The 13,721-nt window shown below is 33.6% G+C and overlaps 1 pseudogene; it reads left to right on the top strand.

Moving 5' to 3' along the window:
- Positions 1-4,195: 4,195 nt before the first annotated feature.
- LOC149552482 (uncharacterized) overlaps positions 4,196-13,721 on the top strand; it is a 98,219-nt pseudogene continuing 88,693 nt past the window's right edge.

The following is a 13,721-nucleotide window of genomic DNA, read 5'->3' as shown; positions in this document are numbered from 1 at the left end:
AGCATGTTTTAGTAGTTATGTCCTAATAAGATAGCTTGAATGATCTAGTTGGTAGTTTGGGATGTTACACACAAGGGATGGCTAGAACCCATGATGCTCTTATGATGCTATTATTAGTTGGGAGGAACCACATAGTTCTTCTATTTAGTTATTGTGATGTTATTTCTATACATTGTGATGTTTCTTTTATACACTACAATGTTGCTTTCAGTTATTTCTCTTCACCGCTATATTAGATGGTTAGATGTAGTTTTATGTTTTAGTTATTTTATTCAAGTTTCTTTGCCTCAATTGTGGATCTAGTACTCCTCAGTGTGGAAGAACTTTATTCCTTAGATTTTTACCTTCTTGTTTTTTGGCTTTCTATCTTGGGATCTTGCACAAAATCATACTTTCTCATGGAAGGAGACAATATCTCACATGGTGTGTTGGGATTCCTCACATGGCCTTTGGCACTTTCTTGCATGAAACTCAACACCAATTTTGGGTTTCTTGGCTATTTGGTGAAGTACCTTCTCATGCCAGTTGGTGCACATCCTCATGCAAAAGATGCTTCCTCATGCGGTATACTAAAAATCTTCCTGCAAGAATCTATCATTTTGTGGCCCTTGCATGAAAAATAGGGGACATCTCCACTAGTTTTTCAAGGATCATTTTTTGGTGATTATAGTACCCTCTGTCATGACTGACCATTATTTTAGTTTTACTGCATTTTAGACTTTGTGACTATAAGTTCTTTTTGGATGATTATGTTTCTGTTTCAAAAAATTTTCAATTTCAATTTTGATAGACTTATATGAATCTGATAAACTCATGAGATTTCTAGTTTTAAAGTTATTGTTGTATATTGTTTTCGGGAAGATTATGATTGGAAAACAATTCAGAGAAAACTTTAAAATGTAGTTCAGACCTTATGGTTATTGTTTTCTTATTCTATGGTATGTCCGCATAATATATGTTTTTCATGTTTTCTTTTAGTGCATCAGTATTAGGATAATTCATTGTTTAGTGGACATTCATTGATCATAAGTATTTCCCTAATACTCTTTCTTTTCTTGTCATATTTATATATATGTGTGTGGCATATTAAGTTTATGTTGTAATAAATTGTTAATATGTTAAATGTTACAATGTTCACTTATAGAAATTATATATATATATATATATATATATATAGTTTCATATTTTGAGGTTTCATCCATATATAAAAATTTGTATATTTATTGTTACTATGTTATTAATTAAGTTGGGGTTTAAAACCCATTGTGGTTACTAGCATTGTGCATAGCATATCATATTTTCAAAATATCTAAGGGTACTAACCTAAAACCCTAATTGGAACTCAATGCTTTGAATGAGTTTTATTGTTGAAGTTTTTAAAGCCAAACTTATGGCGGTGGCTATAAGATAGCCGTATGCATGATTTTATGTGAACTGCAGGTTCATTCATTGCATTTTAATATGGTCTTTATGGTAATGAAGGACAAGGTCAGCCAGTTCTATTTGGAAAGGGTTATTATGCAAAATATGATTAGAGAATTTGGCCTTTTTTCTTTGTTTTGTTATACACTTGTGTTTAGTTTCTGAATCATCCACAAGATGCAGGGTTATGGTTGGAGAAAGATTTTGTCTTATGGGCAGGAACAAGGTCATTTTGTTTACAGCAAGTGTTATCATTATCTTTACTGCTATAATTCTTTATCTCAGGTGCAAGCTTGTTGGTTGGTGTTCATTTGGGAAGTGTGGTTTGAATTTGTGCGCTTGGAGCTTCAATTTCGAGCTGTAGAGCAGAGCTTGTGTAGAGCATTCTCATTTTCGTGTATCACACGTAGTGGCATTCTCTATCCCTACTCTTTCTTACTGTTATTATTTTCTTGGGCATGAATAAAATTGTTAATAGATGTATAAATACTGTTGCACTTCGACTCTCGAGTCTGGAAGTGGGTAGAGATCGACATGGGATGTTGGGCTTTGTCAATTTTCATGCTCGAAAGTGGACTTGTAGTTTTGTTGGGTGATTTTGTTAAATTCTGGTTGTTGGTGGATGTTTTAGAATATGTTGTAGAGTGTGGTGCTTGATTTAAGAATATAGATTACATTGAGCATGTTGTTAGTATTTTGGGTTTTACATAATATTTAGCCTTGGGAGTTAATGTTTTGGTTGTGGCTTATAAGTCAAACTCTGTATGAAAATATTTCTGAGTATATGATTGTTAGTTTGTTGATGGGTTTTGTGTTAGAACTCTGAAAATACATGATTCATATTCACAACTTTGGATTGGAGTCCTTAAGTCAACCTAGTTGCATACCATCTTTTATATTAGGGTAGACTGTGGTGTCAATTTGGTTACCCTTGAGCAAGTTGTCAGTAGATCTTGTTTCACAAATTGGGCTCGGTTATTACTTAGGCTGTCAGCTGTTCTAGGGATTTGCAGTTAATCTTATGGGATAGAAATCAATGTTGTATCAATTTCATTACATGAACATTTAATTATGTTAATAGTCAACAGTAGAAAATTGTCATTGACAATGTGGCAATTAGTTTGTAAGAATTTTTGAAGTCATGGTTTCTGTGTGAACGGTCATTATTAAATGATTCGTTATGTTGTATAATGTTGTTGTAGCATAATCAAAGAATAATTTTTAATAAGGAAATGTATATATTTCTGTTAGAACTGATATTATAGAGATATTGTTGTATAGTTAAATGAAATAAATTATTGTTGTTCTCTATTGAAATATTGATTGTATTTGATCATGAAGAATCTGTCTGTGGTGTTAACATGGTATTTTGAAGCAAACCAATACAGTTATCATGTTTAAAATGAAATAGAGTTCTTTTTACTTAATAGTCATACTCTATTTTAAAGGGTATCAGATATGTTCTTTGATTACTATGAAAATGGAAAGATAATTTCAAAATTAGTTTCAGTTTTGATATATGTTGATGAAAATTCATCTTCAAAGTAAAAGTACTAGCTGAACATTGATAATTCTATTTTGTTGTTTCATAGGTTAAATGTAGATTTATGAGGCAGCAGGGGTAAATAGTATAATACTAAGAATAGTAAATATCGTTAAATTAATGTGTCAGTTTAATTGCATTTACATGTTCTTATTATTATATTATTTATTTCTGTTGTTTTAGTAGTCTAAATTTATCTTTGGAATAAGAAAATTAAGATGTGGTCTAATAGATTAAAGGATGTAGTATCATGTTGAATACTGATTTATGTATGTTGCATGAACATTCTTAGAATATCTGTTTGATGTATATTTTTAAGAATAGCTATGATGAACGTATATCGGGGTGGCTGAATCTGGTTCATCCGATTTAGTTAAATAATTTAGTGATAACATTAAAATGTATTGGGTGGGTTAATTACATATTAAAAATAATAATTAGCCTTAGCTATGACTTAAACCTATATGGTTAAGTACAGAGAACAAGGCATTACTCTATTCTGTCATTGACAAGTATAATAGAGAATACCGTTATGTGTCAACTAAGAGCATACCATACATGGATGCAAAATCTTAGCACCATAATGATGACACCTCAGTATATATATGATTCATTTATGTGTTATTCTTAGTGCAAGTTTAATTTTGCAATAATGAGTAAGTGTTTATTCCTTTCATGTTAAATATGAAACTGCACTATGATGAAGTAATTCTGTTATCTGCATTGTGGTTATGTATATGTTTAATCTAACATATTTGCAGGTGGATTACACTTTTTAACTCAATGTGTACTGAGCCCCTTGTTGTTTTGTGTTGCATTCTTTTTTGTTTCCAGGTGCTTCGAGAATGTTTAGCAAGTAACCAAAGATGACTGTTGCAATTACTTTAGTACCAGCATTTAGGTTTCTTATGTTAGACATAGATGTTTAGAGATGATGTACTATATCTTTGTACTGAACTCGATTTGTAATTGAATCATTGTGGGAACATATATGGATGATATTATATTTCTTTTTGAGGGTTTCAGATTGAGAATGTTTAAATCTGTGTACTTGTACTGGTATTAAGATGTTTTAAATTAAAAAATTTTAAAAAGTGATGTTTATGGTATTTGTTCATTGTTTGTTTTTCTTTCAATTTTGCTTAGTGTGGCATTACATTTGGTATCAGAGCCTAGGTTAGAGTAACCAGGACTTTTTGGGTTATTTTTTTGTTTTTTTAGGTTGCTATCATGCCTCCCATCACTAGAAGAACTCGTGGATGTGGAATTCCTAAGGATAACCTTGCTGGCAGAGGTAGAGGCAGGGGCAGGGGCAGGGGCCGTGGTGGAGGACCTAGGTACCAGAATGATGCTAGAAATGATCAGATAGATCAAAATGCTGGGGTTGGAAACAACTAGGATAACCAGGGTGACCAAGCTATGGTACTTCAGAGGATTCTAGAACATCTTGATAATATCGAGGCTAATAACCAAATTCCTAGTGGGGGAGCAGATGGAAGGAGACCTCTTGTGTAGGGTATTAACCTTCTTGTTGAGGAAGATCCAGTGGCAAGAGCTCGGCTCAAGGATTTGTCCAAGATGAAAGGGCCATTATTTTATGATACAAAACAAGGTATAGTGGTAGAAGCTTGGCTGCTGAATATTGAGCGATGTTTTGTCTTAGACCATTACATGAGTAACGTGAAGGTAAGATGGATGGTGATGCATTTGAGAGGATTCGGTCGATTGTGGTGGGAATAGGAGTTGGAGAAGCTTGGCATTGATATCTCTATAGTTACTTGGGAGCTCTTTGTTGAGCACTTCAAGGAGAGATTCATGTCTCAGTATTGGCGTTAGGCCCGTGCTGAGGAGTTCTTTCAAATTATGCAGTCTGGCTCTATAGTGGAAGCTTATGAACATAGGTTCTTCGAGCTTAATAAGTTTTCTAGGTGGGCTGAAAATGATAAGGCCATGATTTAGCATTTTATCAAAGAGCTTACACCTAAGATTGGGGAGGAAGTGAGGACTTTCCAACCTCTAACTATGCAGGAAGCGTCAGAGCAAGCAAAGCTGATTGAGATGAAGTCTAGTTATCATGGGGATTCTTGCAAGACTAGTATGAATCCACCTACTCCTAATGTCAGTAAGAATCAGAAGCCTCTGCAAAGTAGTGAGAAATCATGATTTTCAGGTGGGAAATTCAAGAAGAGGAAGTTTTATAAGAATTCCAAGGTTATAGAACAGTCTAAACCATCTGAACCACCTCAGAGTGTGCAGATTAGCAAGCCATTTCCTAATCCTTCTGGTCAGAATGTGGGATTCAGGAAATCTATTGAGTGTTTCCATTTCGAATAGATAGGTCATTATCAGTCTCAGTGTCCTAATTGGGATAAGCCAAAGGTTGGACCTAAGCCAGCTAGGTCTGAAGTGACAGTTGGTGATTCTGCCAGGAACCACCATATCTTTGCAACTTTGGATCAGAAGCAGGCCAAACACTAGAACTCGGTTATAGAAGCTCAAGGTAATACTCAAGGTATGAAAGTTTCTATCTTATTTGACTCAAGAGCTACAGACTCATTCATTTCCTCTACTTTAGTTGCACATTGTGGTATACCTATGGTTAAGGCAAGGAATAGATGGCAAGTGGAGTTAGTGTCAGGGTCTAAGGTAAACATTGATATTATTGCTCTTGACTATAAGATTTGTATGAAATCTTTCTCAACTTCAGTGAACCTTACGGTTATACCTTTAGGATCATATGATATAGTTTTGCGTATGGATTGGTTAGAATAGCATCAAGCTATTTTGGATTGCAAAGATAAGTCAATTAGTTGCATTGATGATTCTAGATCAGCCAGAGTTATCATAGGAATTAGGAGACCTATCTCTTTATGGACAATTTCTGCCAAGCAATTGGCAAGGTGTGCTCGGAAAGGCTGCAGTTTGTTTGCCATTTTGGTAAACAACTTAGAAGATTCTGTAGTTAAGAGTCCTTCTCTCAATCATCCAGTTTTGCAAAAAAATTTAGATGTTTTTGTTGAGGAGATTCCTGGGATACCTCCGAAAAGAGAAATTGATTTTCGGATCGATTTAGTGCCAGGAATAGAACCAATTTCCAAGACTCCTTATAGAATGACAACTCAAGAGCTGGTTGAACTTAAATTTCAGTTGGAGGAACTTTTGGAAAAAGGTTTGATTCGTCCTAGTGTTTTTCCTTAAGGTTCTCCAGTGATCTTTGTTAAGAAGAAAGATGGTTCCTTAAGACTTTGTATCAATTATAGGCAGTTAAAAAAGGTCACAATTAAGAATAGGTATCATTTGCCTAGAATTGATGACTTTTTTGACCAAGTCAAGGGTGCCCGAATCTTTTTTAAGATTGATCTAAAATTTGGGTATCATCAACTTAGAATCTAGGAAGCTGATATCCATAAGACAGCTCTTCGCACCAGGTATGAACACTATGAGTTCATAGTGGTACCTTTTGGGTTAACTAATGCACCTTCTGTATTCATGAGCTTAATGAATGGTGTATTTAGGACTTACCTAGATAAGTTCGTAGTGGTATTTCTGGATGATATTTTGGTATATTCTAACTCTGTTGAGGAGCATGAGCAACATTTAGAGCAGGTTTTGGAATGCCTTCATAGGAACAGATTGTATACCAATCCTGAGAAGTGTGAATTCTTCAAATTAGAGATTTCCCACTTAGGACATATCATTTCAGAAGATGGAATTTATGTAGATCCATCCAAAATTTAGGCTATTATTGATTGGCCAGCACCTACGAATGTGTCCAAGGTTCGAAGTTTCATGGGCTTAGCAAGCTATTACTATAGATTTGTATTAAATTTCTCCAGAATAGTGCATCCTATCACATCTCTTTAGAGAAAAGGGAATAAATTTGTGTGGACAGTTGAGTGTGAGGCAGCATTTCAAAAATTGAAGGAATGTTTGTCCAGCGCACAAGTTCTAGTGGTCCCTGATTCAGCTAAGGAGTTCATGGTTTGCACTAATGCATCATTCAATGGAATAGGGGCAGTGTTGATGCAAGATGGACATGTTATAGCTTATGAGTCCAGAAAGCTTAAGGGACATGAGGTGAATTACCCTACTCATGATCTCGAACTTGCTGCGATTATGCATGCTTTGACCAAGTGGCAGCATTTTCTTCTGGGTCAACGTTTTGAGTTACATTCTGATCATCAAAGTCTTTAGTATCTTTTCATGTAACTAGACCTCAACGGTAGACATCGAAGATGGATGAAATTCCTGTGTGAATATGACTTTGAGATTAAATTATGTGCAAGGGAAGGAGAACATGGTTGCTGATGCTCTTAACAGAAGGTGACATGAACTATCTTCTTTGATCTTAACTGTGGATCTTAAGGATAGGATCTTATAGAATCTTTCCATAGATCATTGGTTTCAGGATGTTAAGGCAGTTATTGTCAGTGGTAGTGTATTGGAAGGATGTTTTGAGGGTTATTCAGTGAATCTTGAAGGTTTGTTGCTATATAGAGGGAGTGTGTACGTTCTGAAGTTCAGAGATTTGATAGTTTTGGTAATGGTAGAGGCCCACAAAGCACCATATTCAGTGCATCCAAGTGTTAAGAAGCATTATTATTGGCCTAGAATGGAGAGAGACATAGCAGATTTTGTGGCTCATTGTTTGGAATGTCAGCGGGCAAAGGCTGAACATCAGCACCCTGCAGGTTTATTGCAGCCACATAATATTCCAGAATGGAAATGGGACACCATTTTGATAGATTTTATTACTGGATTGCCTATGACAGCTCGAAGGCATGATGCTATTATGGTGGTTGTGGACCGATTTTCTAAGGTTGCTCATTTTATTCCAATTAGATCATCCTATAATGCAGCTACAGTTGCCAAGACATATATGGAACAGATAGTTAAGTTACATAGAATTCCTAAAAAGATTATTTTTGACAGGGATCCAGTGTTTACTTCATCTCTTTAGAAATTCTTCCAATGAGAGTTAGGTACTCAGCTGAATTTCAGTTCAGCCTATCAACCTGAGACAAACGAACAAACTGAACGTGTCAACTAGATTTTGGAAGACATGCTTAGGATGTACGTAATGGATAGACAGAATAAATGGGAGGAGTATCTACACTTGGTTGAGTTTGCGTATAACAATGGATATCACAGTTCCATAGGTATGGCACCATTTCAAGCATTGTATGGAAGACCCTGTAGGATGCCTCTCAGTTGGGATATTTGGATTATAGTACTCTTTTAGGTCCAGATATGTTGTTAGATTTGGAGCAGCAGGTTAAGAGGATCAGAGAGCATCTAATTACTACTCAGGATAGGTAGAAGAAATATGCTGATAAGCATAGAATCGACCATCAATTCTTGGTTGGTGATAAAGTGTTTCTTCGAGTTAGGCTTTGTAAGAGTCTGATTTGTTATGGAAAGGGGTCCAAGTTAGCACCACGATTTGTTGGTCCATTTGAAATTTTGGAACGTATGACCTGTTGCCTACAAACTTTCCTTGCCATCGAGTCTTTCACGCATTCATAATGTTTTTCATGTTTTTGTATTGCGTAAGTATATTCTTGATATTTCTCATGTGCTAAACTAGAAAAATTTGTAGATTATGGATGGTCAAGTCATGCTGGAACCAGTGCAGATCATGCAAAGCAGAACTATGAGTCTAAGAGGAAGAGATATAAGGCAAGTAAAAGTCCTTTGGGATCCCAATGATGATTCATCAGCTACCTAGGAGGACACTGTATTGATGAGAGCAACTCATCCGCATTTTTTTTCTAACTTCCAAGAGAAAGTCAAAGCCTAGTGGGGGAGGGTGTCATGCCTAACCATTATTTTAGTTTTACTGCATTTTAGACTTTGTGACTATAACTTCTTTTCAAATGATTATGTTTCTGTTTGAAAAAATTTTCAATTTTAATTTTGATAAAGACTTATATGAATCTAATAAACTCATGAGATTTATAGTTTTAAAGTTATTATTGCATATTGTTTTTAGGAAGATTATGATTGGAAAACAATTCAGAGAAAACTTTAAAATGTAGTTCAGACCTTATGGTTATCATTTTCTTATTCTATGGTACGTCAACATAATGTATGTTTATCATGTTTTCTTTTAGTGCATCAGTATTAGGATAATTCACTGTTTAGTGGACATTCATTGATCATAAGTATTTCCCTAATACTCTTTCTTTTGTTGTCATATTTATATATATGTGTGTGGCATATTAAGTTTATGTTGTAATAAATTGTTAATATGTTAAATGTTACAATGTTTTCTTATAGAAATTATATATATATATATAGTTTCATATTTTGAGGTTTCATCCATATCTAAAAAATTTTATATTTATTGTTACTATGTTATTAATTAAGTTGGGGTTTAAAACCCGATGTGGTTACTAGCATTGTGCATAGCATATCATATTTTCAAAATATCTAAGGGTACTAACCTAAAACCCTAATTGGAACTTGATGCTTTGAATGAGTTTTATTGTTGAAGTTTTTAAAGCCAAACTTATGGCGGTGGCTATGAGATAGTCGTATGCATGATTTTATGTGAACTGCAGGTTCATTCATTGCATTTTAATATGGTCTTTATGGAAATGAAAGACCAGGTCAGCCAGTTCTGTTTGGAAAGGGTTATTATGTGAAATATGATCAGAGAATTTGGCCTTTTTCCTCTATTTTGTTATACACTTATGTTTAGTTTCTGAATCATCCACAAGATGCAAGGTTTTGGTTGGAGAAAGATTTTGTCTTATGGGTGGGAACAAGGTCATTTTGTTTACAACAAGTGTCATCATTATCTGTAGTACTATAATTATTTATCTCAGGTGTGAGCTTGTTGGTTGGTGTTCATTTGGGAAGTGTGGTTTGCAGTTGTGCACTTGGAGCTTCAATTTCAAGCTGTAGAGAAGAGCTTGTGTAGAGCATTCTCCTTTTCATGTATCACACGTAGGGGCATTCTCTATCCCTACTCTTTCTTACTGTTATTATTTTCCTAGGCATGAATAAAATTGTTAATAGATGTATAAATACTGTTGCACTTCGACTCTTGAGTCTAGAAGTGGGCAGAGCTCGACATGGGATGTTGGGCTTTGTCAATTTTCATGCTCGGAAGTGGACTTGTAGTTTTGTTGGGTGATTTTGTTAAATTTTGGGTGTTGGTGGATGTTTTAGAATATGTTGTAGATTGTGGTGCTTGATTTAAGAATATAGATTACATTGAGCATGTTTTTAGTATTTTGGGTTTTACATAATATTTAGCCTTGGGAGTTAATGTTTTGGTTGTGGCTTATAAGTCAAATTCTGTATGAAAATATTTCTAAGTATATGGTTGTTAGTTTTTTGATGGGTTTTGTGTTAGAACTCTGACAATACATGATTCATATTCACAAACTTTGGATTGGAGTCCTTAACTCAACCTAGTTGCATATCATCTTTTATATTAGGGTAGATTGTGGTGTCGATTTGGTTACCCTTGAGCAAGTTGTCAGTAGATCTTGTTTCACAAACTGGGCTTGGTTATTACTTAGGCTGTCAGCTATTATGAGGATTTACAGTTAATCTTATGGGATAGAAATCAATGTTGTATCAATTTCATTACATGAACATTTAATTATGTTAATAGTCAACAGTAGAAAATTGTCATTGACATTGTGGCAATTAGTTTGTAAGAATTTTTGAAGTCATGGTTTCTATGTGAATGGTCATTGTTAAATGATTCGTTATGTTGTATAATGTTGTTGTAGCATAATCAAAGAATAATTTTTAATAAGGAAATGTATATATTTCTGTTAGAACTGATATTACAGAGATATAGTTGTATAGTTAACTTAAATGAAAAAAATTATTGTTGTTCTCTGTTGAAATATTGATTGTATTTGATCATGAAGAATCTATCTGTGGTGTTAACATGGTATTTTGAAGCAAACCAATACAGTTATCATGTTTAAAATGAAATAGAGTTCTTTTTACTTAATAGTCATACTCTATTTTAAAGGGTATCAGATCTATTCTTTGATTGCTATTAAAATGGAAAGTTAATTTCAAAATTAGTTTCAATTTTGATATATGTTGATGAAAATTCATCTTCAAAGTAAAAGTACCAGCTGAACATTGATAATTCTTTTTTTTTATTTCATAGGTTAAATGTAGATTTATGAGGCAGCAGGGGTAAATAGTATAATACTAAGAATAGTAAATATCGTTAAATTAATGTGTCAGTTTAATTGTATTTACAAGTTCTTATTATTATATTATTTATTTCTGTTGTGGTAGTAGTCTAAATTTATCTTTGGAATAAGAAAATTAAGATGTGGTCTAATAGATTAAAGGATGTAGTATCATGTTGAATACTAATTTATGTCTATTGCATGAACATTCTTAGAATATCTGTTTGATGTATATTTTTTAAGAATAGCTGTGATGAACGTATATTGGGGTGGCTGAATCTAGTTCATCCGATTCTGTTAAATAATTCAGTGATAACATTAAAATGTATTGGGTGGGTTAATTACATATTTATAAAAAAAAATAGCCTTACCTATGACTTAAACCTATATGGTTAAGTACGGAGAACAAGGCATTACTCTATTCTGTCATTGACAAGTATAATGGAGAATACCGTTATGTGTCAACTAAGAGCATACCATACATGGATGCAGAATCTTAGCGCCAAAGCAATGAAACCGCAGTATATATATGATTCATTTACATGTTATTCTTAGTGCGAGTTTAACTTTGCAATAATGAGTAATTGTTTATTCCTTGCATGTTAAATATGAAACTACACTATGATGAAGTAATTCTGTTATCTGCATTGTGGTTATGTATATGTTTAATCTAACATATTTGCAGGTGGATTACACTTTTTAACGCAGTGTGTACTGAGCCCCTTGTTGTGTTGTGTTGTGTTCTTGTTTGTTTCCAGGTGCTTTGATAATGTTTAGCAAGTAACCAAAGATGACTGTTGTAGTTACTTTAGTACTAGCATTTAGTTTTCTTATGTTAGACATAGATGTTTAGAGATGATGTTGTACTATATCTTTGTACTAAACTTGATTTATAATTGAATCATTTTGGGAACATATATGGATGATATTATATTTCTTTTTGAGGGTTTTAGATTGAGAATGTTTAAATCTGTGTACTTGTACTGGTATTAAGATGTTTTAATTTTTTTTTTTTTAAAGTGATGTTTATGTTATTTGTTCATTGTTTATTTTTCTTTCAATTTTTCTTAGTGTGGCATTACACCCTTTGGGTTTACTTAATTTTCCATGTTTTGACAGATCTTTGATTATTCATGTTGTTATCATTTTGAGTTTCCATTTCCTATTGTGTGTGTGTGTTAGTTTGGGTAGTGGCATTAGAGATTCGTTGGTTGTCAGGATGGTGGTTAAGTCTTTTATTGTGATCTTTGTCATCCTTGTATGATGTTTTCATATGCAATCATACTTGTACAAAACTAATTATCCTGACTTGTACTTTATCCTTGTTCAAGGGATCTCTAGGCAGGGCATTCTAGTAGAAAATATCCTTAATTTGATTTTTCTTCTTCATCCATGAGAACTCCATCTAAGATTCTCCCTCAGTCATCTTATCTTCAAAGTATACCTAATCAAATTCTCTCTCTTCTTCCTATACAAACCTCTTCCTCTCATTCTTCTCTAATTCTTTTAAATGACATCAATCTACCACTATTTGACATCTAATGCCAAAGACTTTAGACAATGAATTTAAAATGTATCTAATGTACTGATTCATATGAAATCTCCTATGAAATTGTTGCATCAACTTCATAGTTTATCAATGAAGCTCTTGTTGATGCATCACTAATTAGTACTTGAGTGAGCATCAAATAGGGGATTGACCCCTATCTTACCACTTAGATACAAAAATGCATCCTTAGTTAATGTCTTCATGAATATATTAGCACCTTGTTCCTTTGTGTTCACATATCCCAATCGAACCTCTTTATCTTGAGCTAATTCTCTCAAAAAATGATACTTGATTGTAATGTATTTTTCCTTACTATGCATCACTAGATTCTTGGATATGTTGATTGTACTTGTGTTATCACAAGTGATAACTTTTGGTTCATTCCTAACAATAGTTGCTTGAACAAGATTATGTTAGAACAATTAACTATTGTAGTAACATATTCTTCCTCTACTATAGACTAAGAGATACAATTATGCTTCTTACTTGTCCTTTCCTATGAACAATACTTCCACTCTAATCAGCATCAGTAAAGGATTTCAATTCAAATCTCCCTCCTTTCTTGTAACATAGATCATAGTCTTGAGTGCCTTCTATGTTAGAAATTTTTCCAATGCACCCCTCAGTATTCATGAAAAGGGATTAACTACCTCTTGTATATTATAAGTTAAGTGGTTGTATCAAGCATTGATAGATCAGTCTTTTGGTGCAATGACAACCCCACTCTAACAAGTGGTGTCAAATGTTGGTCATAGTTTCAAATCCTTAGATTCTCGGGTAAGCTAAGAGGGAGATTGTTATAAATTTGTTTAACAATTCCCTCAAGATTTGTGACAAGGGCTTGTTAGAGTAATAAAATATTTCTGTATTAATTAAATTATTTTAATTTAATTATTTAGTCACTTATTATCTCTAGTTTACTTAAGCTAAACTTTGGGCATATAATAATTAATTTTTTAATTAATTATTATCATGTAACCTAGGTTTTACCTATTAGGGTTTTGATCTCCTTTTATAAGGATTGATCTCTTTGTAT

The sequence above is a fragment of the Cupressus sempervirens genome, chromosome 6, assembly GCF_028749045.1.
Source record: "Cupressus sempervirens isolate cs-2001-9-10 chromosome 6, ASM2874904v1, whole genome shotgun sequence".
NCBI classification, from domain to species: Eukaryota; Viridiplantae; Streptophyta; class Pinopsida; order Cupressales; family Cupressaceae; genus Cupressus; species Cupressus sempervirens.
This window is presented reverse-complemented; position numbering and strand designations above follow the sequence as displayed.